This window comes from Tachyglossus aculeatus, chromosome 2 (genome assembly GCF_015852505.1).
Source record: "Tachyglossus aculeatus isolate mTacAcu1 chromosome 2, mTacAcu1.pri, whole genome shotgun sequence".
In the NCBI taxonomy this organism is placed as follows: domain Eukaryota; kingdom Metazoa; phylum Chordata; class Mammalia; order Monotremata; family Tachyglossidae; genus Tachyglossus; species Tachyglossus aculeatus.
Window position 1 is genome coordinate 28,404,278 of NC_052067.1, and position 27,709 is coordinate 28,431,986.

A 27,709-nucleotide genomic window follows, 5' to 3' on the forward strand; every position below is an offset into this window, starting at 1 on the left:
TGTGAGCCCCACATGGGACAACCTGATTATATTGTATCTACCTCAGTGCTTAGTACAGTGCTTGGCACATAGTAAGTGCTTAAGTACCATAATTATTATTAAGTAACTTGCCCAAGGTCACACACCAGACAAGTGGCAGAGCCAGGATTTGAACCCATGACCTTCTGATTCCCAGGCCTGTGCTCTATCCACTACACCATGCTGTTTCTCTATGCTACTGTCACTGCTCCTGCTTCTCTCTCTGCAGCTCCTCCATCCCCTACAGGCCCAGCCTTTGCCACCCAGGCTCCTTGACATCCTTCCTGGTCACTTCTTCCCAGCAGCTGCTGTCACTCCTCCCGCTACTCTCCCCGTCATCCTCCACCACCAGCCCCTGTCCTCCTATTTGGCAGGGCCAGACACTATTACTACCAGAACAGCCAAAAGTAGAAGTTAAAATACAAACAAATCATTCAATCAGCAGATATTTTTCCACACCTTTTAAAACTTAAATTGAAGTCCATTTTTCAGTTATTGCCTTATTAAATAATATTCCTGTAAGTCCAATGTTTAATTTCCTTCTGACTACATAAGGAAAGGCAGACTTCATTGCCAGCATCTCACTCTGCCGACTAGCTCAATGTCCAGTGCCACTGGGCATCAGAGCTGATTTTAAGGTGGGCAGACTGCATGGCCACCCAGGCCTGTCAATTTTAAAAGGCCATGCTTTAGGGGGCTTTGGGGAGAAGAGACCTTTGGTTAGGAACCAAGGAGGCACTGTTGGATGACAGGAACCAATATCTCAATGGCTCTGTCCCAGGAGAGAAGAGGCACAGTTTAAGAAATGGAACCACTACACCAGCAAGAAGGAGCTCTCCCTTACTCCCTCCCACAATGGCAAACAAAGTTCAGAAACAGGGCTGCTCTGCACAAGGAGTGATCAAGCATTTGCCAAACATCCAAACCTGACTCTGTGGACACCCATACCTGCCTCTGTGGACTTTGATCTCCAGGTAATCTTTGCATAGCACATGGCTTCCTTGACTGTCATGTGAAAGGTTGTAGAACCCAGTAACAACTGTGAACAGTCCTAATTTTTGATGTAGGCAATGTATTTAGGATATTCAAGTTGCTGCCTAGTGGATAGAGCATAGGCCTGGGAGTAAGAAGGTCATGGGTTTTAAACCCAGCTTTGACACTTGTCTGCTGTGTGACCTTGGGTAAGTCGCTTCACTGAGCCTCAGTTACCTCATCTGTAAAATGGGGATCGAGACCATGAGCCCCATGTGGCACAGGGACTGCGTTCAACCTGATTACTTTGTATCTACCCCAGCACTTACAACGGAGCTTGGCACATAGCACTTAAATATGATTATTTGTTATTATTATTATTATCAGCGCCTTTCTGGAGTATCTCAGCACACATCTCTCCACATCTCACAAACTTCCAGAGGCTACCCAACTTCCTCTTCATCAAGCAGAAGCCCCTTATTACTGGCTTCAGGGTTCTAAGTGGATTCTTTGATCTTACATATCAGCTCTCTTCACCCACTATTCCCCAGTTCACCTCCAATCGTACCGTGCTCTCAACTCTCCTACCTGCAACCTCTCACTCCTACTCCCCCAGAATTCACTTCCTGCAAAATCTGTCATCTTGTACCCACTCAAAGCCCTTCTAAAATCTCACCTCCTCCAGGAAGCCCTCACCGATTAACACAACACTTGGGTCAAGTTATGCAACATTAACCTCAGGATTTAAGTATTTCATAATACCTTCAGCATTAATTTTTATTTGCATATTCAATTATGTATTCATCTATTCCACCCAAATACACTTGTACTACACCTCCTGCTCCCACTGCTTATAAATAATGTTTTTTTGGTCCACTAGTAGAGCTTTGCTTTACTCTCCTAGGCACTTTAGAGCATTGCTTCATACTTTGTAGGCATTCAAATACAATTGGTAAGGAGGAGGAGGACAATGATGACCCATCAGGAAGATATGAAAATTAAGCTAGGAACAGGAAATACACCATTTGATGATTCAAGATAACTGGAGGCAGAGAAGATATCAGCTTAGAGATGTTTAAACCTTCCAGCAAATGATCAATGGTATTTGCTGAGCATTTACTGTGCGCAGAGCACTATACTAAACACTTCGGAGAGTACATACAACAGAGCTGGTAGACACTCCAGTGATCTGAATGTAACGAAACAGGTGCTAAATCCCATTCTGTTGGGCAAGGTTGGAAAGAGATATCAGCCCATACTCATTTTGGGGTTCAAGACTGGGACATTAGCTGTGTTCAAGATTCAGTTCTCACTGTACGCAGTATGGGTCTCAGCATCGCTCACTGGGGCAGTGGTGTGGGTCGGAGTGGGAGAGACAGTCTCTCTGCCTTTTAGGGCCACCGTCAGAGACAAAATCCCAGGATTAATGGACCATGGGTTTACTCAGTATTAAAATGTCTTGCATTAGGTTGGTGGAACACATATCTAAATATTTGGAGATCCAACGTTTTGAAAATCAGCTGCTTATGACATTCACAGAGACCAGCCAATCTCTCTGAGGGCCGTCGATCCATACCCACAAAATACAGAACACTGTTTATCCACTGCGTCATAATCATCATCCTCAACATTTACTGGAATACCAACTATGAGCAGGGCAGTGTACTAAACACTAGGAGCATTTTCAAGTAGCCTCCAATCAAATGGAGAAATAGAAACAGAGAATAAGCAAACAAAAAGTGACACCACTGGTAGCAGTGACAATAAGTAACATAAGATGAATCATTTATTCTTACCTTCGGAAAACAAAACATCCTTCACCGAGGTATTTCATGCAGTTCCAAATTGCAGCTTAAGACTAGGAGTGTGGAGAGAAAGTTGAGCTGAAGGACTCTTCTGAGAACACAGTGTCCCAGGGAGGTTAGAAAAGGAAACAGAGCAGTTGGCTCTCTCTCCTCTGTCTTCTCCTGTTCTTCACTAAACATGCAGACAAGGGGCCAAGTCAACTTGACTACCTCAGCAACTCTGATCCCACTCAGAAGCCTCTGCCAAAGTCCTGCTGTAGGAGTCTGCTACACACCAGGCACCATGCCATGGGATACAGGTGAAATGGGGGAATCTTCAGAGCTGTTGGGGGACCCCCTGGAGGGCAGCAGGAGCCCAAAAGTGGCAAAAGCTGGAAAATAAAAGTTTCAGTCTTTTCCTAAGACGTGGCCAAAGGCTTTGCCAAAGCAGTTAGAAAGGCCCAATCCTTCTTCCTTCATTCCTGCTCTCTGTCTCAGAAAGCCTGGCCCAAACCCCTCCCCAGGCCAGCTTCACACTAATTTCTCAATAAAACACACTTGTGTTCAGAGCCCTCTGCACCTGCTCGAAGTTTGCCAGGTGGGACAAATTTTGGATTCAATTACATTTTTGAGGCAGCCCCTAAATACTACAACTTGATCTTTCTCACCCTTCAATTTTTAAACTTTGGTTTACCTATTCTAGATAGCAGATAAGAGTTCTTAGCTAAAAACTTGTTTCATTGTCTCAGACAAAACTCTTCTGTGGGGAAGGTGGGGGAGAATAAGTGACCATTTCACACTCTTCTCAACATAAACAATGGCTAAACCATCTACTGTAACCTTCCTTGTAAAACTGCAGGATTTAAGTGAGGTTGAGCCAAAGGGCCGTAGCATATGTGTTCTCAGCAAAGCCTCAATGCATACTGGGTTCACCTATTTGCCATGAGGCCTTCACATTGCTCAAACCCCATTTTAGAGAGAAGGACCTTGTAGAAGATTCCAGGCAGCAGTTAAAATGACAGTAAGTATATTTGTTAAGCACTTACTTTTGCCATGCATTTTGCCATATGCTGAGATAGGTACAAGATAATCGATTTGAATGCAGTCCTTATCCTCCAAGGGACTCAGTTTAAGTATTCATTCATTCAATCGTATTTATTGAGCAGTTACTGTGTGCAGAGCACTGTACTAAGTGCTTGGGAAGTACAAGTTGGCAACATATAGAGATGGTCCCTGCCCAACAGCGGGCTCACAGTCTAGAAAGGGGAGACAGACAACAAAACAAAACATATTAACAAAATAAAATAAATAGAATAAATATGTACAAGTAAAATAGAGTAATAAATATGTACAAACATATATATATATATGTATATATATATATATATATATATATATATATATATATATATATATATACAGGTGCTGTGGGGAGGGGAAGGAGGTAAGGTGGGGGAGATGGGGAGGAGGGGGAGAGGAAGGAGAGGGCTCAGTCTGGGAAGGCCTCCTGGAGGAGGTGAGCTCTCAGTAGGGCTTTGAAGGGAGGAAGAGAGATAGCTTGGTGGATGTGCAGAGGGAGGGCATTCCAGGCTGGGGGAGGATGTGGGCCAAAGTAGGAGGGGGAACAAACATTTAATCCCCATTTTGCAGATGAGAAAACCGAGACACAGAAAAGTTAAGTGATTTGCCCAAGGTCACAGAAAAGGCAAACTGCACAGTTGGGATTAGAATCCAGCTCCTCTGACTCCCAGACTAACCTGAATTCCCTCAGAGGGGGTGAGGGTAGGTAGGCACTCTCAACGGCCACCAAGCAACACTTTACTTCTGCATGTTGCCTTAAAGGAGTACCATGCTGAATTACATGAGTCAGATGAAGTGCAATTGCTATTTGCTATCACTCCTCATTTGGTTTAGATCTGTTGCCCTTTGAGCACTTGCTATTCACCCCACCCTCAGCACTTGTGTATTATATCTATACTGTATTTATTTATATTAGTGTCTGTCTCCCCCTCAAGACTGTAAACCCCTTGTGTGTAGGCCTCACGTCTCCCAATCCTGTTATACCGTACTCTCCCAAGTACAGTGCTCTGCATTCTGTAAATACCACAGATTGACTGGCTTGTTTGGGTTGAAACAAGGCTGGCATCACCATGGCCATTACTTGGAGTGCAATCTAGTGGAATGAATCAAGAGAGTTAGGAGACCTGCTGAGTTCTAATCCCAGCTCTGCCACTGGGCTACAGTCTGAGCAAACTGCTCAACCTCTCTATGGTTTCAGTTTCCTAAGCTGTAAAATGAGGATAAGACTCTCTGCCTCCTAATACATTGATTGGGAAAAAGTGTGACCTAGGGAAAAGAGGAAAGGACTACAGATTATAAGTGCCTTGTGGGCAGGAATTGTGCCTTGTACTGAATTTTCCCCAAGCACTTAATACAGTGCTCTGAACACAGTAAGCACTCAAAAAATATTATCGATTACTTGACTGGGAGCCAGGAGTTCCAGGGACTACTTCCAGCTCCAACACTTGCCTGCTACATGACTTTGGACAAGTCATTTAACCCCTCTGTGCCTCAGTTTCCTCAAACAGACTCTTTGCCATCTTAAATCTCCTTGACCGCTCAGCTACTTTCAGCACTGGGGACCACCCCCTTTCCCTGGAAGCACTATCCAACTTGTGTGCTTTTTTCCTGAAATAGTGCTCTTCTGGTTCTCTTCTTAAGCCTCTGAGCAATCCTTTCCAGTTTCCATCACCTACATTTCCTCTGCCTCCTACTCCCTAACTCAGGGTGTCCTAAAGGCTCTGCTCTGCATTCACTTCTCAATTTACACTCACACCTTTGGAGAATTCCTCTACTCAAGGACTTGAACTACCACCTCTATGTATCCTCTATGTGAATGACTCTTAAATCTACCTCTGTTTCTCTGCAATCTCACATTCCCATCCCCAGGACATCTCTAGGTGGATATCCATCCCACCACCATCTCAAGTTTAACATATCAGAAACTGAACTCTTCTTCTTCCCTCCCAGATCTTCTCACCATCTAATTTCTCACTCCAACTGATAACACCACCATCCTTTCCATCTCCAAAGCCTCTAACTTTAACATTACCGTTGACTCCTCCTTCCCTTTCAGCCCGCATATTCAGTCTGTACCTTACTCTGTCAGTTCATTCTCCACAACATTTCCAGAATTTGCTCCTTTCTCTCCATGCAAATGACCACCAGACTGGCCCAGGCACTTGTCATGGTCTGGCTTAACTATGACTGCACCCAGTAAGTATGCAATATATATCACTGGATGATTGACTGATGAGCCTTCTTACCTTCACTTTCTCCCCTCTCCAGTCCATACTTCACTCTGCAACTCAGATCATTTTTCCACAGTGCTGCTCTGTATCCGTCTCCCACTTCCCAAAAACCTCTATGTATTGCTCCTTACTCTCCATATAAGGATAGAAACTACTGATGATGACTTCGAGGCACTCAATCAGCTCTCTCCTATCTACCCACTCTCTTTTCCCACTATACACTAGCTCTTACTCTTGGTTTCTCTCAAGCTAACTTTCTCCCCATTCTCAGTCTCTCACCACCACTGCTGGCTTATGTCCTCCCTCCTGCCTGGATCTCTCTTTCCATTCTGACAGACCACTGTTCTCTCTGCTAGCAAAAACTTTCTGAAGTCACATATCCTCCAGGAAGCCTTCCTTGATTTACTTTTAATCACCTCACACTGCCTTTTTGGTATTTTTTTGGTATTTCCCCCAACCCCCATGCACTTAGATGCCCATTCCAGCCCCTCTCATACTCTATGTACAAATCTTAAACTCTATTTCTTCCTCTTTTCTGTAATTTATTTTAGACTCTATGTCCTCCACTAGATTACAAATTCCTTGAGGGCAGGGGCTATATCTACTAATTCTATTCAAGTCTTCCACATGCCAAGTACAGTGCTCTGCTAACAGTAAGTGCTTAATAAATATTATTAAATGGGGTTAAAATACCTCAATCATATTTAACTAATACCTCTTCTGTATTCAGACTGTGCAGGGCAGTGAAAGTGACTAATCTAATTATCTTGTATCTACCCTAGTGCTTAGTACAATACTTAACATATAAGTGCTTAATAAATATCATTATTAAATACTCTTCAAATTCAAGGTATTTCTCCCAGGTGGTTTGTGGAGGATGATATATGAAACCCACTCACACAGTAGCATAATTAAGAATTTACAATCCTAGGATGGAAAATGCTTCTTTATCTGGCACTAGGGGAGAGGAACATCTAATAGCTTTTTTCCCTTTTTTTCATCATTAAACTTCTCCTGACTCTTGTTTCAAGTTTTGGCGTGCAAACTCTCCAGAGGTTCAACAGCCAAGGTGAAGAGAAAGGCTGAGCTCTTAGAACAGAGCTTGACACATAGTAAGCACTTAAATACCATCATTATTATTAATTTTCCAGCTAAATATTTTGAAAACCTACACATAATCTAGATAATTGCTTCAATCCTCTGATCAAAATGGCAATAAAGATCAAATTATAATGAATTTGGGGACTTTCAGATCAATCTTCTTGCCTAGATTAAGAAAAAGAAACCCTTCTCTTATTCAGCATAACAGCTATTCATTGAAAAGGCCTGCAACTGGGCCCTGGGAGTCACCAACCTAATTCAATTAAAAACTGTTTCCTCTCCGTGATGACAGAAATTAACATCTTCCCTTCAAAACAAGGTCCAGCCCCAAATTAATTAATGGCTCCTCAGGCATACTCTTGATTTCGAATGTTGGCTGGGTTCCAGTCAAGTTAATTAATGAATCTCTTCACTGCACTTGAATTCCATAGGTTTCATTTTTCACAGTTACTTAGCTTGCCCTTTCTGGGCAAAAATTCCCTCTTGGCTCCCATTTTGCCATATGGATTCCACTAACGTACTGATTTTAAAAAAGAGCAAAGAAAAAGGAGAAGAAAGGTGGCAAGAAAAAGCCTATATCCTAATGTGGTTAGATTATCACAATTTTTTCCTCAAGGGCATCTCTGAGGGGAACCATTACTCAATCCTACAAGCATCTTTCAATCGATTGTATTTGTTGAGCATTTACTGTGTGCAGAGCTCTGTATTAAGCGCTAGGTAGAGTACAATATAATCCTCTCAGGGTCACACCTGGAGAGTTTCCAGTACTTTACCAGTCTTGGCTATGGGAAGGAGAGTCAAGCAGAGGCATACCCATTCCGTTCCTAGCTTGGGAAGTGGCTAGTGAGTGGAAGGCAATCGGCTACAAGTCAAAACTCACCTGTGCTGGGCAGCAGCAGCATGGGAAAGAGTCAAGGGCGGAGATTCAGGTTTACTATGTGGAAGGAGACATTGGTAAACCACTTTCATATTTTTACCAAGAAACCTCTATAATAATAACAGTAATGATAGCATTTATTAAGCACTTACTATGTGCAAAGCACTGTTCTAAGAACTGGGGATGATACAAGGTGATGAGGTTGTCCCACGGGGGGCTCAAAATCTTCATCCCCATTTCACAGATGCGATAACTGAGGCCCAGAGAAGTGAAGTGACTTGCCCAAAGTCACACAGCCAACAAGTGGCAGAGCCAGAATTTGAACCCATGATCTCTGACTCTGAAGCCCGTGCTCTTTCCACTGAGCCACGCTGCTTCTCTATAATTAATGAATCTCTGTGTATACACTACCAGAACAATTGCAGATGGAGAGCGGGGCGTTCTGGGAGAGATGTGTCAGTGGTGTCACTATGGGTCGGAAACGACTTGACGGCATAAGACAAGACAAGAGTACAATATAACGGAGTTGGTTGATATGTTCCCTGAAATAGAATGTGGCAACAAAGATAGTGGCATCTTTGTTGCCACTATCTGGTGACAGAATAAGACACTCTGTGTTATCATCCTGAAATGTAAGGAAGCTGAACGGCCAGGGAGTTAGCGGACCTGAGTTTCTAATCCCGGCTCTGTCACTTGTCTGCTATGTGATCTTGGGCAAGTCATTTAACTTCTTTGTTCCTGTTATCTCAGCTGTAAAATGAGGATTAAATCTTACTCCCTCCCACTTAGACTGTGAGCCCTTGTGTGATGGGGCTGTATCCAACCTGATTATTTTTTATCTACACCAGCGCTTAGTATTAAACTTCACACATAGTAAGCACTTAACACATACCATTTAAAAAAATTCAGTTAAATGGTAAAAAGAGGTCCACCTTATTGAAAAGAAAGTTGGAGAAGAACAAATCATGCACTCAGGTCTGCCGCAGCGTGGGATTGCACTCTATGATTTGGCTACAATGTGGTTAGGTAACTCAGGACATTCTTCTAAGAACATGCTTTTCTGTGTAGTTGGAAATGTGATGTCAGAAAGAAGGTTCTGAAAGTCAGTCCAGGTGTGTGAACCATAACACAAGTTTTCAATCAATCAATCAATCATATTTATTGAGCGCTTACTATGTGCAGAGCACTGTACTAAGCGCTTGGGAAGTACAAATTGGCAACATATAGAGACAGTCCCTACCCAACATTGGGCTCAAAGTCTAAAAGGGGGAGACAGAGAAAAAAAAAACCAAACATACTAACAAAATAAAATAAATAGAATAGATATGTACAAGTAAAATAAATAAATAAATAAATAGAGTAATAAATATGTACAAACATATATACATATATACAGATGCTGTGGGGAAGGGAAGGAGGTAAGATGGGGGGGATGGAGAGGGGGACGAGGGGGAGAGGAAGGAAGGGGCTCAGTCTGGGAAGGCCTCCTGGAGGAGGTGAGCTCTCAGCAGGGCCTTGAAGGGAGGAAGAGAGCTAGCTTGGCGGATGGGCAGAGGAAGGGCATTCGAGGCCCGGGGGATGACGTGGGCCGGGGGTCAATATAATCGCCACATTGGAGAAGGGAGTAGCTAGTGTATGAATGATAGAGGTTAGTTGATGTGGCTGATTAAAATGATGGCGTATGCCCTTCTGCATCCACCCTTTCTCTCTTCCCACAAGGGGAGTTCAGGTCCAGGCTTACTCAAGTTTAGGTTTTCGATGGGCCTGACAGGGTCAGGGTTGACCCTGGAGATACAGGGTGGGCTTGGCTGAGTCAGAGGCAGCTCTGCTTCAGGAGCTCTCTCATTCTTTGGGGAGTCTCACAAACAAAAAGGCTGTACCCTTCTGGTTCTATTCCTGACTCTATTAATTTACTAAAGTGACTCACCTCTCTAGATCTTGAACCGAGGTATGAGAACTCATTAAATATTTATGAAAGATTTATATTTATAAATGCCGGTCATTGGAGGCCAGATTATTTCCCTATGTGACACTAATCAGAAATGAGGAGGGTGGATTCAAGCACCGTAGTAAAACGTAAAGCTGCTCTCTCTGTTTATTTATGAATGCATTTATGTCTGATGACTGACTGTATAGCTAATAATTTCTCTTCTTTGTATCTGCTATCTATTATGATGCTAATCCTTTCCTTTTAGAAAAACAGATTAAATGAAAAATTATTTCACAATTAAAAAGAACAGCTGTGTCACAGAGGCAGAAAAAGAAATGTGAAAATAACTTCATTAGAAAGCCTTTTAACTTGTTAGTAAATTGGGGCACCTTCCCTAATTTCCAGCTCTCAATGAGAGGGAGGATTTTTTTACAGAGACACTTCAAAATCTAACCCTTTCCTAATATAGCTGTTCTTGTTCCTTGTTACTGAGCTGGTCTGAATTTGTGAAAAACAAGAAATGGTTCTGATCCAGTAATCAATCACCATGTCATTAGGCAAAATGGTTTGTGTGCCGGCATGCTCAAAATATCAAACATTACAAAACAACAAGAAATGGACGCAGCCTGAGCAGCTGAAACCAATTATACAGGAAATTTGGCACCCAAACTCAACCGTACAGCTGGGCAGTTAGAATTAGTCTCAATTTTGCTTCATTTGTTTTTTATTGCTGCAACATAGCTCCATAACCGCCCCCCACCCCCCACCCCTTTTCACTCGCCTTTTCTTGTTTGTGGTGATTGTGTTGCACTTACCAACTGATTTTTTTGTTTTTTGTTTTTTGTTTTTATCTCAGCAGCTTTCTTCTCTTCCTCAATTGTTCATTTCTCTAAGTCCGAATTTCTTCTCACTATTCTTCAGGCTAAGGCTTGCCTCTCTCTAGTAGCTTGCTCTTGAAGCCTGATAAACTGTTTACTTAAACTAATAGCTTTTCCTCATTCTAAAAAACAAACAGAGCTGAAAATGCTCGTTTACTCATCGACTCTGTGGGTACCATTTCTGGGGAAGGGGTACACCCTCCTGGCAGAATGTTGAAACTGAAGTCCCCGTCACCAGCCCTATTACGATGTGAAAAAATTAGCTGTAGACTTGCTGTGAAGAAATAATGAGTTAGACAAGACTGACTCCTGTCCGACTGAAACTCCAGCTCTGTACAGTGGATATTAGCCTTAAATGTACTGCTACGTTAACGTCATGCACTGCTCTACGGCTGTTTTACAAAAAAAAAAATCCTAAAACCGCATCTCCTACATGAGGCCTTCCATGACTGAGAGCTCATTTCCCCTACCCGCCCTCCCCTCTGTGTCGCCTATGTACTTGTCTATGTCCCCCTTTGATGCTCAGCCCAGCCCCATGGCACTTATGTTTATATCCTTATATTTAGACTGTGGGTCCCATGTGGGACAGGGACTGTGTCCAACCTGATTATCTTTAAATTACCCCAGGGCCTAGTATAGTGCTTGGCACAAAGTAAGCCCTTAACAAATACCATAATTATATATGTTTGAACATATTTGTTACTCTATTTATTTATTTTACTTGTACATATCTATTCTATTTATTTTATTTTGTTAGTATGTTTGGTTTTGTTCTCTGTCTCCCCCTTTTAGACTGTGAGCCCACTGTTGGGTAGGGACTGTCTCTATATGTTGCCAACTTGTACTTCCCAAGCGCTTAGTACAGTGCTCTGCACACAGTAAGCGCTCAATAAATACGATTGATGATGATTTTATTCCATTTTCCCTATCTGTAATTTATGTTAATGTCTGTCTCCCCCTAAACTCTAAGCTCCTTGTGGACAGGGACCATGACTAGAACTCTATCGTATTGTACTTTCCCCAAGCACTTAGTACAGAGCTCTGCACACAGTAAGCACTCAAGATATACCATTAATTGTCCTTGGTTAACTATTGTCCAAAACACTCCTTAGAGGTGAACTCCTCAACATCTGAGTGAACAGACACTCAGAAAGACGAAGACAGTGTCCTAGCAAGTTAGTGGCATGAGAGTCAGGATTAGATCTTTCTGCAGCTGAGTTCTCCGGAAACTTTTTGACTGTCCACCTCTTGCTTGAACTAAACTTCAAGCCAAATTTTTCATAATCTTGATTTCTAAACTTCACTTTTCAGTTGGAACTGCAATCCCATACTTATAGACTTCAAATGGGACTAGAGAGTTTTCCCTAATATTTAACTTATTTATACCCATTGTCCAGAGTCTTATGTAGATGTCTATTCTACTGTACTTTCAATTATTTATTTTGATAATTCCTGTAAATATTTTTACAATCGCCTCTCCCGTTTAGAGTGGTCAGGGAAAATGTAATTTCTTTATTCTGCACTTCCCAAGTGCCTACTACAATGTATTGGTCCAAGTAGGGGCTTTAATACTACGATTAATTCTAAAATCTAATTCTACTAATTCTACAAAAGCTTATCACACAAGATTTTCAAACTAGGTTATGTCATTTGAATTTCCAGTTCACACAAACGATGCTTCTGAATTTTTGGATAACTTTCTCTATCAAGTGCAATCACCAACATTTTGGAGATCTGCCCTCATAGTCTTGAGATGGGAAAACCTATTCAAATAATCACTTGCTTACTGTTAATGGTCTAGATTTTATCCTCTGAACTGAACTTTCTTGATTATCTAGGCTATGAACTGCTATGTGGACTGAATATTTCTGAAAAGCCTTGAGAGACCTTCATATATCCAATTAAAAAAGAATGCATTTTTGGAAAAATCCAGTAATCTGGCTGTGAAGGTACAGAGTGTACCAGCTCCATTTAGGTTTGTATTAATAGGTTAGCAACTGTTCACTTGTTATGAGGAAAACCTCAAGAATCAGAGAGTCTGTTTGGATAAGTTTCTTAGAAGCATAAGTTTCAAGAAGCAGCATGGCCTAGTGGATAGAGAACGGGTCTGGGAATCTAATCCTGGCTCCACCACTTATCTTGCTGTGTGACCTTGGGCAAGTCATTTCACTTCTCTGTGCCTCGGTTACCTCATGGGATTAAGACTGTGAGCACCATTTGGGACAGGGATTGGGTACAACTCAATTTGTTTATATCCGCCCCAGCTCTTAGAACAGTGCTTGGCACATAGTAAGTGCTTAACAAATGCCACAATTGTTATTATTGTTTTTATTATTATCAGATCCTCCTAATTCAATTCATTAGCTCTGTTGATTAAGGTTAGAAGTCTCACCAGATAGACCAGGTCTTTTCTCCTTCATCCTGAAGTCTCATGAGAACACTCCTCCTGCTGCTGTGGAGTTTCTTTCTCTGCCCACGTGGAACAAGGAAATGCAGTTAGAGAAACAGCCTCATTAATTACCCAAGTGTTTCAGGATAACTCATACAGTATACCTGAGTAGATTTAGCCATCAATCCTTTCTACAAATGACTCTTGAGTGTGTGACTAAAAAGGTGGCAAACCTGTTGAAAAGCCAAGAATTGGCTGCTTTTGAGAAAATTTGAGAAAACAAATTAGACCATTCAGGGGACACAGTACACAGGGCGAGAGAGGAGAAGAAGAAGAAAAGGCGGAAGGGCAAGGAGGGCCATCATGCCACAGGAAATTCAGTCTTCATTTTTCTCCAGTCTATTACAACATCAGGTCTAAGAAGCCAAATATAATGTGATCTCATGTCTCCAAGAGAGGAAGCCTAGCCTAGTGTGGATTGCCATAGCAACCTGCAATTCTGCTGTCTACTAAATTCAAAGGCAACAATAGAAAATCCCTAGCAAATAAAGTATGATACCCCCCAAATGACAATTATATGCTTGTTACTGTCTGCCTTTGAGAGCTTTAAAATAAAATACACTTGCGTAGGAATCATTTTTCTAAGCTTAAGGGAGATAAGGTTTTTTTCCACCCCCTCAAAAGCCACGTAGCAGCAAAAACACAACAGTTTTGTGAGAGATTTAAATGTCAAGCTTAATATCTTACTTCAAATGAATGTCCCTACAGTAAACAAAATTAGAATGAAATAAAGAGGCTCAGACAAATCAGCAATCAGGTTACTGAGCTTCTTGTCTGGGGAACTGCATAGTGCACACACCTCTTCCAAAGGACTGAGGCTAGAGCTAAAGATGAGATGTGTCACTTCAGAGTTACAGAAAGAGTATAACTTTGTCCCCCCTTGCTAGGGACCTGGTATTTCATTCAATTGTATTTTAGCCCTTACTATGTGCAGAGCACTGTACTAAGCACTTGGCAGAGTACACTATAACAATAAACAGAAACATCCCCTGCCCAAAATGAGTTTACAGTCTAGAGGCAATGACAGACACCTCAAATTTAACATGTCCCAATTAAAACTCCTCATCTGCCTATCCTTACCTTGTCCTCCCAAAACGTAGACAACACCACTATCCTCCCTGGCTCACAAACCCCTAACCTTGGCATTATCCTCAACTCACCTATCTCACTCAGCCTGCATATTCAGTCTGTCACCAAATCCTTATGGTTCCACCTTCACAGCATCACTAAAATCTGCCCTTTCCTCGCCATCCAAACTGCTACTGTATTGATCCAAGCACTTATCCAAGTCTGCCTTTACTGCATCAGACTCCTTGTTGATTTCCCTGCCTCTTGTCTCTCCCGATCAATCAATCAATTAATCCCCACTCCTCACTCCTATATTTACTTCACTCTGCTGCCCAGATCATTTTTCTCAAAAACTGTAGAGTCCACTTCTCCCCATTCCTCAAGAATCACCAGTTGTTCACCTCTGCCTCAAACAGAAACTCCTTATGACCAGTTTTAAAGCACTCAATCACCTTGCCCCCTTGACCTCACCTCACTGATTTCCTACTAAAACCCAGTTCACACGCTTTCTCCTCTAATGCCATCTTATTCACTGAGCATCAGTTTTGTCAACATCGCCACTGGCCCCCTTGACCATGTTCTCTCTCTGGTTTGGAACTCCCTTACCCTCCATTTATGACAGCACCTTCAAAGCCATTTTAAAAGGACAACTCCTCCAAGAGGCCTTCCTGGATTAAGCCCTCTTTTCCCCTACTTCCTCTCCTTTCTGCATCCCTTATTCTCTTGGATCTGACCCCTTTAAGCACTTGATATTCACTCCACCCTCAGTCATCCAGCACTTCTGCACACTTCTGTAATTTATATGAATGCCTGCCTCCCCATCTAGACTGTAAGATCCCTGTGATCAGGACAACATATCTACTAAGTCTTTTGTATTGTATTCTCCCAAGCAATTAGTACAGGCCTCTGCACACAGTTAGCATTCAATAAATACTATTAATTGATTGATTGTGTTGCCTGGCTGTTTCACAGCTGTTGCTCCGGGCAGGGAAGGGGATAAGGGAAGGGCAAGGAAGGAAGAATGGAGAATAGATTAGAGTGAGGAGGGAGAAGCAGGGAAGATAGGAGGCTGCACCATGGGCCAGAACTGACTGAGGAGGGTCTGTTCCTCCTTCTCTGCCCTACCCTCCTCTTCACGCCCCTTCCCCATTCTCGCTCCAGGGATCACTGGCAGGGCCTGTGGCAAGAAGTCCAGAGGCAGGTGAGTCCTTCTCTGGGCAGCTTGGAGCAGGGCACTGCCCTTCCCCACCCTCATGGCCTAGTGTTTACAGCATAGGCGTGGGAGTCAGAAGCAGCTGGGTTCTAATCCCAGCTCAGCCACTTGCCTGCTGTGTGACCTGGGGCAAGTCACTTCACTTCTCTGTGCCTCAGTTCCCTCAGCTGTAAAGTGGGGATTAAGATTGTGAACGCTATGTGGGACAGGGAATGTGTCCAACTTGATTAGCTTGTATCTACCGCGGTACTTAGTACAGTGCCTGCGCATGAAGTAAGTGCTTAACAAATGCCATTAAAAAAAAAAGAGTCCTTGGTGCTACATGGTGGTTGTCTCAGACCTGTTTCTGCCTCTCCCCCTGTCCTGTCTTCAGCCCCCACCTCCCTCCTCTGCAGAGGGGCAGGATCTACATCCTAAAATAGAATGGGGAGAGGGATTCCCAGTCCAAATTCATTCATTCGTTCATTCAATCTTATTTATTGAGCGCTTACTGTGTGCAGAGCACTGTACTAAGCGCTTGGGAAGTACAAGTTGGCAACATAAAGAGACAGCCCCTACCCTACAACGGGCTCACAGTCTAGAAGGGAGAGACAGACAACAAAACAAAGCATGTGGACAGATGTCCAAATGGCACAAAGTAGGGAGTCTTAGCGTTGTGGGTCTGGTGTCACCCAGAGGCAGGGGTCCCAAACCCGGGGCATGGGTCCATGATCTTCTTGGGGTCAACCCACCTGCTCCCGCTGGCAGAGGGTCCCGGATGTCCTGCCTTTGCTGACTCCCCCTGCCCTGCCCTTTCACCTTTTTGGCTCTCCACCATCACACCTGATGGCTTTCCAGAAGGTTAGGGCTGTTGTGATGGTGGTTCTGCCTGCAGCAGGCACCCTCAATTGTGTGTGTTTGTTAGTGGTGGGGGGTGGAGGCACTCAGTAGGGCCCTCCCACACCCTCCTGACACAAGAGTCAGGAAGCAGTGTGGCTCAGTGGAGAGAGCCCGGGCTTGGGAGCTAGAGGTCGTGGGTTCTAATCCCGGCTCTGCCACTTGTCAGCTATATGACTTTGGGCAAGTCACTTCACTTCTTTGGGTCTCAGTTACCTCATCTGTAAAATGAGGATTAAGATTGTGAGCCCCCCACGTGGGACAACCTGATCACTTTGTATCCCCCCCTCCAGTGCTTAGAACAGTGCTTCGCACATAGAAAATGCTTAACAAATGCCATCATTAATTAATTAATTTAAGGAGAGGCAAAAATATGGCACAGACTGCGGATCACCGCTCTAAGGGAACAGAATATACTGCAGTGACTCACTTGCTAACACAGTCTATCTGGCACAGAAGTCGTGCAAGGACTCGGGTCAGATAAGGGTCTAAAGCCCTTTGTTCAATGTAGCTAGAAAACACAAAGACTCAGACAAATTTAGGTCAGGCCTGGAAGAGGCAGAAGTCCTGTTTGTGGGTAACCCAAGGGGAAAACCCACCCAGGGGAGAAAGCAGCAGCCCCTCCCTCCCTAGGGGTGAAACCCAGATCCCCCTGGGCCCATCTGGAGTGGAGCCAGGGAAAATGAATGGCTGAGTTTAGCTCAGGACAAAACTCCTTGTGCAGGGCTCTATTGTGCCAGCTGACTCTTCCTTTCAGCAGACAGCCCTACCCAGGGGAAGGGGAAAGCCCGCTCTGCAACCTTGTTTGTGAAAATGCTTGCTCCTCTGGATCACGACCCCTGGGAGCCCTCCCTGTCCTGATCTACATAATAATCATGATGGTATTTGTTAGCACTTGCTCGAAGCTAAGCAATAGTCTAGGTACAGTGCAACCAGATCAGAAGCATCCTCGGTCCCACATGGGGCTCACAGTCTAAGGATGAGGGAGAACAGGTATTTAGTCCCTATCAATCAATCCATCAATCGTATTGAGTGCTTAATTGTGAGTGGAGCACTGTACTTTGGGAGCAAGCACAATGTAACAGAGCTGGCAGATATATTTCCTGCCCACAAAGATCTTACAATCTAGAGGGGGGAGACAGACACTAATATAAATAAATTCCGGGTGTGTGCATAAGTGCTGTGGGGCTGAGGGAGGGGTGAATAAAGAGTGCAAATCCAAGTGCAAGGATGATGCAGAGGGAGTGGGAGAAGAGGAAATGAGAGGAAGGCCGCTTGGAGATGTGCTTGTAACGAGGCTTTGAAGGTGAGGAAAGTGATGTCTGTTGAATATGAAGAGGGAGAATGTTCCAGGCCAGAGGCATGTTGTGGGGGAGGGGTCAGCTGTTAGAGTGAGGAGATCAAGGCGGATAAGGTAAATGCTTGAATTAATGTGGGCAGAATTTAGCGGATGTTATGAAGGTTGGGTTGACAGGATTTCATCACAGATTGAATAAATCTGGTTAAATGAGTAGAGGATAACACCAAGGTTATGGGCTTGTGAGACAGGGAGGACAGTGATGCTATCTACAGTGATGGAAAAGTCAGGGGGGAGGACAGGATTTGGGTGGGAAAATAAGGAGTTCTGAGTCTGAGGATATGTTAAATTTGAGGTGTTGGAGGGACATCCAACGTCACCCCACGTCCCACGTCATCCCCCGGGCCTGGAATGCCCTCCCTCTGCCCATCCGCCAAGCTAGCTCTCTTCCTCCCTTCAAGGCCCTCCTGAGAGCTCACCTCCTCCAGGAGGCCTTCCCAGATTGAGCCCCTTCTTTCCTCTCCCCCTCGTCCCCCTCTCCATCCCCCCGCCTTACCGCCTTCCCCTCCCCACAGCACCTGTATATATGTATATATGGTTGTACATATTTATTACTCTGTTTATTTATTTATTTATTTATTTTACTTGTACATTTCTATCCTACTTATTTTATTTTGTTGGTATGTTTGGTTCTGTTCTCTGTCTCCCCCTTTTAGACTGTGAGCCCACTATCGGGTAGGGACTGTCTCTATGTGATGCCAATTTGTACTTCCCAAGCGCTTAGTACAGTGCTCTGCACATAGTAAGCGCTCAATAAATACGATTGATTGATTGATTGATTGATCCAAGTACAGGTGTCCTAAAGGTAAGAGAAAATATGAGACTGCAGAGGAGAGAGATCAGGGCTAGCGATGTAGATTTGGGCATTATCCACATGGAGATGGTAGTTGAAGCCAATCACCAAAACCTGCCTGTCTCACCTCCACAACAATGCCAATACCCGCCCTTTCCTCTCCACCCAAACCGCACCTTGCTGGTTCAATCTCTCATCCTATCCCGACTGGATTACTGCATCAGCCTCCTCTCTGATCTCCCATCCTCCTGTCTCTCCCCACTTCAGTCTATACTTCACTCTGCTGCCCAGATCATCTTTGTGCAGAAACGCTCTGGGTATATTACTCCCCTCTTCAAAAATCTCCAGTGGCTGCCTGCCAACCTACTAATCAAGGAAAAACTCCTCACTCGTGGCTTCAAGGCTCTCCATCACCTCACCCCCTCCTACCTCATCTCCCTTCTCTCCTTCTACAGCCCAGCCCACACCCTCCGATCCTCTGCTGCTAACCTCCTCACCGGGCCTCGTTCTCACCTGTCCCGCGGTTGACCTCCGGCTCACGTCCTTCCCCTGACCTGGAATGCCCTCCCTCCATACCTCCACCTCCACAAAGAGAAGCAGCGTGGCTCAGTGAAAAAGCGTGGGCTTGGGAGTCAGAGGTCATGGCTTCTAATTCCAGCTCTGCCACATGTCTGCTGTGTGACCTTGGGCAAATCACTTAACTTCCCTGAGCCTCAGTTACCTCATCTGTGAAATGGAGATGAAGACTGTGAACCCCTCATGAGACAACCTGATGACCTTGTACCCACCCAGCGCTTAGAACAGTGCTTTGCACGTAGTAAATGCTTAACAAATGCCATCATTATTATTATTATTATCCGCCAAGCTAGCTCTTTTCCTCCCTTAAAAGCCCTACTGAGAGCTCACCTCCTCCAGGAGGCCTTCCCAGACTGAGCCCCCTTTTTCCTCTCCTCCTCCCCATCGCACCCCCACCCTACCTCCTTCCCCTCCCCACAGCACTTGTATATATTTGCACAGATTAATTACTCTATTTTACTTGTACATATTTACTATTCTATTTATTTTGTTAATGCTGTGCATATAGCTATAATTCTATTTGTTCTGACGATTTTGACACCTGTCAACATGTTTTGTTTTGTTGTCTGTCTCCCCCTTCTAGACTGTGGGCCTGTTGTTGGGTAGGGACCGTCTCTATATGTTGCTGACTTGTACTTCCCAAGTGCTCAGTACAGTGCTGTGCACACAGTAAGCGCTCAATAAATACGATTGAATGAATGAGTGAATGAATGAAATGAGTTCTCCAAGGGAAAGAGGTAGATGCAAAATAGGGGACCCAAAACTGAACCTTGAGAACCTTAGGGGGTAAGAGGCAGAGAAACCAAGAATAAGTAGCCAGGGCAAACAGGAGAGGACAGTGTTGATGAAGCCAACAGATACATATGCATATATGTTTGTACATATTTATTACTCTATTTATTTATTTATTTTTCTTGTACATATCTATTCTATTTATTTTATTTTGTTAGTATGTTTGGTTTTGTTCTCTGTCTCCCCCTTTTAGACTGTGAGCCCACTGTTGGGCAGGGACTGTCTCTATATGTTGCCAATTTGTACTTCCCAAGCGCTTCGTACAGTGCTCTGCATATAGTAAGCGCTCAATAAATACGATTGATGATGATGATGATGATGATGATACAAAAACTAAGACACAGAAAAGGTAAGTGACTTGCTCAAGTTCACACAGCAGGCAAGTGCCAGAGCTGCGATTAGGACTCAGGTCTCCTGACTCCCAGTCCGGTGTTCACTTCAATGGGCCACTATGCTCCTAAGTAACTATCAGGCCCTCACTCTAACCTCCCCTTAGACAAGATCTGGGCAGAAGATCATGGGGTATTGATTTGCCATTAACTTCTGTGGTTCCCTCTGTTCTCTCCCTCTGCTGGCTTTTATTTTAAAATCTAATTCAAACGGCAGCTCTACAACACCAACCATAGGTGATGCCTTCCTTTTGATCCTATGTCTAGCCCCAGGGCATTCCTGACCTCTCAAACAAAAACTGCATAGAGAGGTTTCCCCCAAGCAAGACAGAGGCATAGGGCTGTGGGGAATAAGTTGTTTGTTGATCAAATTGAATTACAGAAGATAGGCAGGATCTGGCTGACAGCCTGCTGTGATTGACAGGTTATGTATATATGTATGTATATGGAGAGCACTATATGCTCTCCTAATCTCATCCTATATCCTATCTCAAACTATATCCTAATCTCATCATCAAAAGTTCATGTGAAGGCATGCAAACTCTCTCTAGATGTTTTTCTGCACTGAACAATGGCAGGGTGCTCTATCTGAATGCTTGTAAAAGTGGAAGTGAAACTTTAGCATTAGGTTATTTTATCTTTTTTATAATCTCCTTGGGAATCTCACAACTCTATGGATGCTTACACAGTCATGCATGTAACTAACACTGGTATTTATAAATAGTATTATCCTGTATCCATAGTAATAGCTGCTTATAATAGCCAGTTGGAAAGATTATATACATAATGTGTGGAGAGCACTATATGCCTGGATCCCCAGACTCTGCCAGGTTCTTGGGAAATCTAAGCCATTACAAAGAAGAGGGGAACTGAGTGGGTCTAAAGAAAGCATGGAAAATGTTTACCGAGAATAAAGACAAATTTATTCATTCATTCAATCGTATTTGTTGAGCGCTTACTGTGTGCAGAGCATTGTACCAAGTGCTTGGGAAGTACAAGTTGGCAACATATAGAGATGGTCCCTACCCAACAACGGGCTCACAGTCTAGAAGGGGGAGACAGACAACAAAACAAAACAAAACTATAAAAACCCAGGCTGAAAAAAAAACCCCTCACAAATCAAAAACAAAGGAGAACTCTCATCATCATCATCAATCATATTTATTGAGCGCTTACTGTGTGCAGAGCACTGTGCTAAGCGCTTGGGAAGTACAAGGAAAACAATGAACAGGTCAAAATAAGGAAAAAAGGTTGAAAATCGGGAAAACAAGACTTTCTAAGTGAAACCTGAAAAGAAAACTAGCAGAAAGCATTAGCCACTAAACGTTAGTATGCTGAAAAATGGGGGGGGGAAATCAAAACTCAAAAATTAAAAGCATAATGGCAAAGACAGAAAATCCCAAGTTAAAAGTGACAGAAAAAAAACTAAACTAAAAGCAAAACTTCCAAATAAAGTAGTTATACAAATGAGGAAAACCGAATTGGTAGAGCTTTCGAGGGGGGGTAAAAGAGAACATTCAAAGGAAGAAGGAAAGACAGAGTGGATCACAGGGTGTGAAAAAAGATGGGGAAGGGAACTAGGAGGGGAGAAAGGCTAGTGATAGAGAAAAGCAGAAATCGGCTTAGGAATCAGGGAGGGAGAGAGAAACAGCACTCTGAATAAAACAGAAAAATGATGAAAAAAGCAAGCAGCTACCGAAACTTATCACAAAACAAATCATTCCCCAAATATTAAAAAATGATTACCTCTTACACTGCCAAAAGTGAACTCACTAGTTCTATAAAGTAATTATGCTGCACTCAGATCCTTATTTAAATTACTCTTTCAGAGGTAACTTTCCATAGAAAGAAAACTTTAAACACATGCTGTGATATTGTGTTCTTCCACTGAATAATCAATCAATAATTTGCACATAGATTTCAGCCTAACTTAGGAGAGTGCTAAGGGCCAAGGATAAGTCCCCATTCTACATTTTTGAATGGATTAACATGGAAAGACAATTTTGGTTTCTTTGGTGCCCACATCCATTCCACTAATGGAGAGGATAAAAGTAAATTTCTCCACTCATGCATAAGAAAAGTTACAATTGGCATCAGTCCAGAAGACCCAGAATTACACGCCTGTAAGGTCTGTCCTATTTGGAGTAAGCAAACTCGGATCTCCCAAAGGCTTCGGATCAGAGACTAGAATGAAAGGAAGCATAAAAAATAGGATCTGGAAGAAGTAATCTAAGCAGAAAGTGATGGGAGATGACACCTTTGGATTAGCAATGCAGAAGGGTTTGGAGATGTTAGGGAACCAAATGTTGTGTGAGAGACAAAGGAAGAAGAAAACATACAGACAGGAGGTCTGGAAATTTAGGAAGAGGCCAAAAGGAGTTCTTGGCATCAATCAATCAACCAATTAATCAGTGGTATTTATTGTTTCGTATGCATAGAACACTATATTAAGTGCTTAGAAGAGTATATTGAAGTTTGGGAACCATTCTTCTTGACATTACTCAAGGAAAGAAAGCCAGCACAATGAATGAAAAGACAGGACACCATAGCCCAGAGAGGCCTGGCCACCAGCCAGCCAAAATAGGCTTGAGTCAGTTGGTCTTCCATCAAGGGCGGCTTTTGAAAGGGCTTCCAGCTGTTTTCCCATCTAAACCTCTGTATTGGTATTTTACCCCATTTAATCGTATTTCAGTCAATCGTATTTATTGAGCGCGTACTGTGTGCAGAGCACTGTACAAATAGGAACCAGTTGCAGTAGCAGCAGCTGCTTGCTTGCCTGTTTTGAACTCAGGAAAATGTAATTGAGCCCTCTGTCAGTGTAGATGTCTGTAAACCTGGGCATTGTTTTCAGGGTAGTAATTCCTAGTCAGAGAACTGGCCCAGCATGCTGGGAAGAGCAGTGGAAGCCCAAGGAGTGTTGCTGCTATTGGGAATCTGAAAAAAATGAAAAAGTGCTTCCCGAGGCAGGGAAAGAGGGAGTGATGGAAGCCACCCCTATTTCCTCCACAGATGAGACGTCTTCAATCACAGAGGGAAAAATTCAAAGTTAATAAATAGACTCCTGAGGTTTAAGGGAGCCATTCTTCATGGTAAGGCCAGGTACAGTCTTCTGCAGCAAGGCCCTGTATGTGCTGTATTCCTACCCATCTAGTCACTCATTGCACTCCAGACTTCAGCGGGGACAAGGGAACACAGGCGTTACACTACAATTAATTCCTTGGGATCAAAAACCTCGGGACCAAGGTTCTTCTGTCATTCCCGAAAGGAGACTCCAACAGCATCGCCTAGCACTCTAACACTATTATTAGAGATGCTAGAAATAATGATGCTGAACACTATTTGGTCATGGGTTCAAATCCCGGATCCGCCAATTGTCAGCTGTGTGACTTTGGGGAAGTCACCTAACTTTTCTGTTAGCTCAGTTACCTCATCTGTAAAATGGGGATTAAGTCTGTGAGCCCCCCGTGGGACAAACTAATCACCTTGTAACCTCCCCAGCGCTTAGAACAGTGCTTTGCACATAGAAAGCGCTAAATAAATGTCGTTATTATTATTATTATTACTGTTTGGTTTGCTTCAGGGTAACTTCTAAGATGTCTGTTTCATCTTGGCCACCAGAGGGAGCTCAACAACGAAGGTATGGTGGGTCCCAAGTCAGATCAGGGAACTTGAGGGCCAGGGCTATCACTGACACTCGAATAATACTAATACTAATACTAATACTAATAATAATAATAATAATAATTGTATTTGTTAAGCGCTTACTATTTGCCAGGTATTATACTAAATTCCGGGGTGGATACAAGTCAAGTCAAGGACACAGTCCCTGTCCCATGTGGGGCTCACAGTCTCAATCCCCATTTTACAGATGAGGTAACTGAGGCACAGAAGTGAAGTGACCTTCCGAAGGTCATACAGCAGACAAGTGGAGGAGTCTGGATTAGAACCCATAACCTTCTGATTCCCAGGCCCATACTCTATCTATTATGCCGTGCTGCTCTACATAAAACTGCTCCCAAAATAATTCCTTTTGAAGTCTCCTCCAGTCAGGGAAGCAATCTTTTCACCACTCACTCCCCCACATCCCATCCAACTGTATCCCATCTTTTTTTAAGTTGCCCCCTCAATTCCCACCAGCAGAATTCCCAAGGAAGGAAGAAGAGGAGAGATGGGGACAGGAGCACAGGACTGGCATGATGGAGTCCGAAGGGAGATGGGAATGGGGCAAAGATGGAGGGTGCCAAAGGGGACAGTAGAACAAACTTCCATCCACAATGGAGGGGCCCAGCGCTTAGAGCAGTGCTTGGCACATAGTAAGCGCTTAACAAATACCATTAGTAGTAGTAGTAGTAGTGGGAGAGTAAGTGGGCTTTAGGTGGAGTAGTCACAGGGGCAGGCTGGGGAGGGTGGTGGGATCCTCACCTGTTCTTAGGGCAGGGCTGCATCCAACTGGCAGAGGGGAAAAGTAGGCATGGAGCCACTAGCCTAGCTGTGGCATGGGGTTCAGCAGTCAGTCATCTGCTCCTGCAGCTCACCTGGCACGGCTTTAGGCAAGGTGTGAGGGGATGGCTGGGGGAGCTGCTCCTGCCCCAATCCACGTAGGCCCGATCCCCAGCTCCTGCCCTGGATCATCTCAGGCTCACCAGGATCCGTAGCCTCCCCGCTCCCATTTTCATTATTTGCAGGCCCAAATCCCCATCCCTGTGCTGCCATGAATTCGCCAGGCTAAAGCGCACAGACTCATCCATTCCCAGATCAGCCCCTACCACCCCAAGCTAAGGAAAGGAGAAAAAAGTCCGGTCTAAAGTAATTCACACTAGAACCACTGCTCCAGCACTTTCCATTTTACCAAAGCCACGTTCTAGATGTTTCTGGCTTGGGTACTAGGGAAGAGGGCTGAAGGGGAATCGGATAGCAATGGGGAATCGGATCAAGGTAAAGATGGGGTGTTGGCACACTTAAGAAGAAAAATGTAGGTTTGGGGACAGGTCTTTTCAAGGGTGGGGAGGGGCACAAGCTTTAAAAATATAAAAGGCAGGAGGAGAGGGGCAGAGGTGACAAGGAAGGCATAAGTGGGTAAAAAACAACTGTTTATCTGATCACAGTCCACTTAGCTCTCCCAGTTCTGCTTCTAGCATAAGGACCCTTGTGGGTAACCTCGAGGGAAGGGACCATTACCAAGTGCCCTAATGCTTCAAGATTTTTAAGTAGTCGAAACCCCTTATCTATTGCATTATCACCCATCAAGCAGTTCAAAATTTTTAAATTGAAATAAGAAAAGCCTCATCCTTTCTCAAGGAAGTCATTCAGTCTTGCATTTCTAAGACTCCATATGCAGCCACCTTCCCCAGGGGTCCTATGAAATACCACCTAACCTTGCCCCTACCTTAGAATGACCAAAAAGATGCCCCACTAAGGGCCATGACAGCCTCCAGCTTCAGCACCGTCTCCTGTCGCCCAAAAGCAAATTGGGGAATCTAGACTATGTGATATTCCCACCTCTAGAACCTCCCTGTTCTCTGATAGGATTCAACTCTACCCTTAATGCAGTGATCTGGCTTTGAGGAGAAATTAAAGGTGGTTTCCAGTGGCAAAAATGTTCTTCATTGGAAAAATCAGTCACCTGCAGGATGGCACACTGCCAAATGCAAGTACGTGACTGTGCTCGCTTAGAACTTCTAGACTGTGAGCCCATTGTTGGGAATGGGTTGTCTCTATATATTGCCGAATTGTATGTTCCAAGTGGTTAGTACAGTGCTTTGCAAACAGTAAGTGCTCAATAAATACGATTGAATGAATGAATGAATGAACAGTGCTTGGCACATAGTAACCACTTAAGTGCCATTATTATTTCTTTTTCTGGCAGTAATGGTTTGTGAGAGGGAATGGCTGTTATATTGTACTCTCCCAAGCACTTGGTACAGTGCTTTGCACACAGTAAGTGCTCAAAAAATAAGACTGGATGGATGAATGAATGAATGACCTGGTAAGAGAAGATTTTTAAAAATGAGGATGGGCCAGCTGAAATGCAGATCTCCACCACAAAGAGGATGAGGACCAAAGGAAAAATGTAGGCACTTAATCTACCTAAAATCAATTAAACCCTCCAGAGGCGTGGTATTGGGTTGAACGATTTTACTTCTAATCGCTGCTTCGCCAGCCCAGCAGAAACTCTGCAACCTAGAAGGTCACCAAAAATGAAATGTCATGTCCCCGACCATGAGCCACAAGATACTCGAGCTCACCGGTTCCAAGGGTACTTACAAACAACGGAGATTTGCTCAGCAGACGGACGAGAGCATTGGGCTTTGGCTGGGAAACGGCTGTGGTTCCACTGGTGTTTGGATCCAGGCTGGGTTTTACTTTTCTCCTCATCCTTGGCCTCCTCCCAGCCCTTGTTTCTCGTGGCTTCACACCTCGGGGCCTGAACCAAATGTTTTGGGAAAGGGGCTTGGGGGGCCGACCGAGACGATGCGGGATGATTTGGGCTGGGAGAGGGACTGAGTATATGTGTGCAGTCATGAATCAGAGGGGAAGAAGCAGAGGGAGGTACCCCCAAGCTGGAGTGCAATGGGGAATGATGGATGCTGGTAACTCCTCTAGCTTGATCCCCACCCCTCTACACTTGCAGGACCACTGATTTCATTCATTCATTCAATTGCATTTATTAAGCACTTACTACATGCAGAGCACTGTACTAAGTGCTTAGGAAAGTACAATAAAACAATAGTGTCAACAGTCTCTCAACCTCTTCCCACTCTGAACTCTAGTAATTTAAATTTTTTACCCCTTTGCAGAGATCCAGAATTCTGAAGACCTTCCCAAACACCTCTCACTTCACCTGCATTCCTAAAACCCAGCTCTCTCCTTTAGCCCAACCCCTGAGTCCTGTTCCTATGTGTTATGGGCTTACTATAATAATTTGTTCAGTGCTTACTATATGCCAAGCACTGTTCTAAGTGTGTGGTGAACACAGTACTAAGCGCTGTAATAGATTCAAGATAATCAGGTCAGGCACAGTCCCTATCAACATGAGGCTCACCAAGTAATAATAATAATAATGGCATTTGTTAAGCGCTTACTATGTGCCAAGCACTGTTCTAAGCGCTGGGGGGATACAAGGTAATGAGGTTGTCCCACATGGGGCTCACAGTCTTAATCCCCATTTTACAGATGAGGGAACTGAGGTACAGAGAAGTTAAGCGACTTGCCCGAAGTCACACAGCTGGTAAGTGGCAGAGCCAGGATTACGACAGTCAGCACTCAATAAATGATTGAATGAACGAACCCAAGTCCCCTGACTCATAGGCCTGTGCAAGAAGCCA

General features: G+C 43.9%; 1 non-coding gene across 1 annotated transcript; it reads left to right on the forward strand.

The window, feature by feature from the left end:
• The first annotated feature begins 7,918 nt into the window (after nucleotides 1–7,918).
• Nucleotides 7,919–8,056, forward strand: LOC119925032. The gene has a single exon (XR_005449705.1). It is a non-coding gene; the product is annotated as a small nucleolar RNA SNORA7 (small nucleolar RNA).
• Nucleotides 8,057–27,709: the final 19,653 nt, after the last annotated feature.